At 42.7% G+C, this 2500-nt stretch overlaps 1 protein-coding gene and 1 long non-coding RNA gene across 2 annotated transcripts in view; one reads left to right on the top strand and one right to left on the bottom strand.

Moving 5' to 3' along the window:
• Nucleotides 1–2500, bottom strand: part of LOC138974665 (uncharacterized) — a 300124-nt gene that overhangs the window by 90875 nt on the left and 206749 nt on the right. The window lies entirely within an intron of this gene.
• Nucleotides 1–2500, top strand: part of LOC138974570 (transient receptor potential cation channel subfamily M member 3-like) — a gene marked incomplete in the record, with an annotated part of 158009 nt that overhangs the window by 13858 nt on the left and 141651 nt on the right.

Below are 2500 nucleotides of genomic sequence, written 5' to 3'. Positions count from 1 at the left end.
TGAGTGTCTGCAGAAAAAATGTAATAACTCCTAAAATACTAATTATCCTGCAACCATATTACAGTTGTCAAAACCCGAAATGTAGCGCTACTTATTCACGTTGCTCTTTTTACAAAAAAATGCGTATCTATTGAATAACTATCCAAAACACAAGGCAGGTCGCTGTTTTGTGGTCGGGTGCTCTTATGAAATACCCCCCTGTGCGCTTATGATAGCTTGATTTTTCGGATCGGATGCGCTTATGACTGGTTTTTCGCTGCGCTGCTTAGTTCCCACTTTCTTGCTACCTTGTTGCTACTAAAACGTATACATAGAGAATACTACATGGCTTGCTGTGTCGTACCAGATTGACACGAGTTGTTTTTTTAAATATTGAACTGCGAGCGAAAGCGAGCTGTTCACTATTTGAAAAAGCAACGAGTGTAAATCTGGTACGACACAGCAAGCCATGTAGTATTCTGTTTATCCTACATACTGTACTTACGTGTATTTTACTGAAAATGTCCTGCATTCGAGGCAGCTAAATTGAAGACGCTTGTTTTGGAACCTCGATCTCTTCCAAAGCCTCGTGCAATCTATTACGTCAAAGCAAAGAAACGTCACTCTGAAAGTGTGGCGTGACGTGTTAGTTCTAAAGATTCATCGAGGGTAATTAGCGAGCGCAATTTGTGTTTCTATAATGACGTTTGTCTCGGTGACTTTGGCATCATAAGCAGTGGAAAAACAGGTCCCTGCCAGACTTGCTTGACATGACCTCATTTACATGATATACACACGTGTGATTTGAACGATTATTATCTCACGGGTGTCTCTCTCACGTATGTAGGATAAACATTATTTTATTTAGCCCTTTGCCCCGACAAGGTTTGCCGATACCGGCACTTGTCTAGACAGTGACGTCATTCATTGATGACGCCAATCATAAATGACGTTTGTCAAGGGAACTTATGCTTTCAAGTGTTGCTGCTTCCAGTGACAGGAAGGTATAGAGATAATATAGTTCTCTGCTTCACCAAATGTACGACCAATAGTGAGATGTTTTGTGTCTTTTTATACTTCCTACTAATACTGCCGACAAACTAGCCAGAATTGCACTATTGCGCCTAGACAGAAAAAGGGTTAGACAAAAATGCAGCCTCAATGACATCTCTCAATTATTTCACGCTCATTATCCTAGCTAAAACACACACCACTTTCATAAAGGAATGTTGATTTGAAAACAAAAACACTAATAGGGTTTGAGATGCGTTCTGTTTGTAGATGGAGTATTCTGGGATCATGGACGGCAGTGGTATTGACCTGGACATATCTCAGGAGATTCAAGTGGAAACTACCCAGGCTGACCCAGGACCACCCCCAGCCAGCAGCACGCCTGCGAAGCCTGCGAAGAAGGACAGGGGGAAGACTCACCTGTGTACCGCTTGTGGAAACACCTACAAGCACTTGCCAAATCTCCGGCGACATATCAGGGCTACTCACGAAGAGGGTTTCCAGTGTTTCATCCAAAGGCGCTAGTTAGTCAAGTCGCGCTGGAGTCTCACTTGAACGGCCATGAAAAGAAGAAGCCATTCAGCTGTGCTGCCTGTAAGAAGACTTACCAGAGCAGGACCAGTCTTGCACAGCACTCCTGCAGCAGCAAACCACAGAGCTTTCCGTGCGATGAATGCCCCAAAGTGTGCCCATCGAAGAAGGCTTTAACTCAGCACAGGCTGAAGCATGCACCAATGCCAGAGTTTCGGTGCCAGTTTTGTGGCGTGGAGTTCAAGTTCAGACAGGGAAGAGGTTATTCACAAAATAGTTAACCGCACTAGGAGTGTGCTCTTGGGGATGTTTATCGTCATTCTGAGACACTGGCGTAGGCTCTTGAGCCTCTTGATTGCTATTCTGAGATGCTGGAGTAAGCCCAATGGAATTTGGAATTTTATCCACTATTATTTTGTTTTGATCGGTTACAACTATTTTGCAGCCTTTCTCAGCGCACTCTTTTGGTGAAAAATCGAATGTTTTTGTGCATAGCCTCCGCTTGCCTGTCTCCGTGTTAAGCTGAACAAAACAATACCGAAGCTTATGTGCTTCATGTTTATCAACTGTGTGGGTTATGATTTCTTTGAAGATGGAGAACCCTTCTCCACAATGGTAAGGCCAAAAAAAAATAGTCTGTTTACGGTAACCCGACCGACCCTATTTTTTTCGCGCGACCCTAGACTTTTTTTTTGGCATTTGGGAAAAAAAAGAAAAAAAAAGTAAAAATATGGTTTTTTGGAGAAGAAAAAAAAATCCCGACCTACCGACCCTATTTTTCTGGCCTATGTCACCGTAAACAGACCTCTTTTTTTTGCCTAACATCTATAATCCATGATCTGTAAAATGAGAACATTTAATTAAGATCATTCAGGTCATCAAGCAAAAAACTAGGCAGCGCAGCGAAAAACCAGTCATAAGCGCATCCGATCCGAAAAATTCAAGCTATCATAAGCGCACAGGGGGTATTTCATAAGAG

This window comes from Littorina saxatilis, linkage group LG1 (assembly GCF_037325665.1).
Source record: "Littorina saxatilis isolate snail1 linkage group LG1, US_GU_Lsax_2.0, whole genome shotgun sequence".
Lineage (NCBI taxonomy): Eukaryota > Metazoa > Mollusca > Gastropoda > Littorinimorpha > Littorinidae > Littorina > Littorina saxatilis.
Note: the sequence above shows the minus strand (reverse complement) of the source record. Positions and strands in the feature narration are given on the sequence as shown.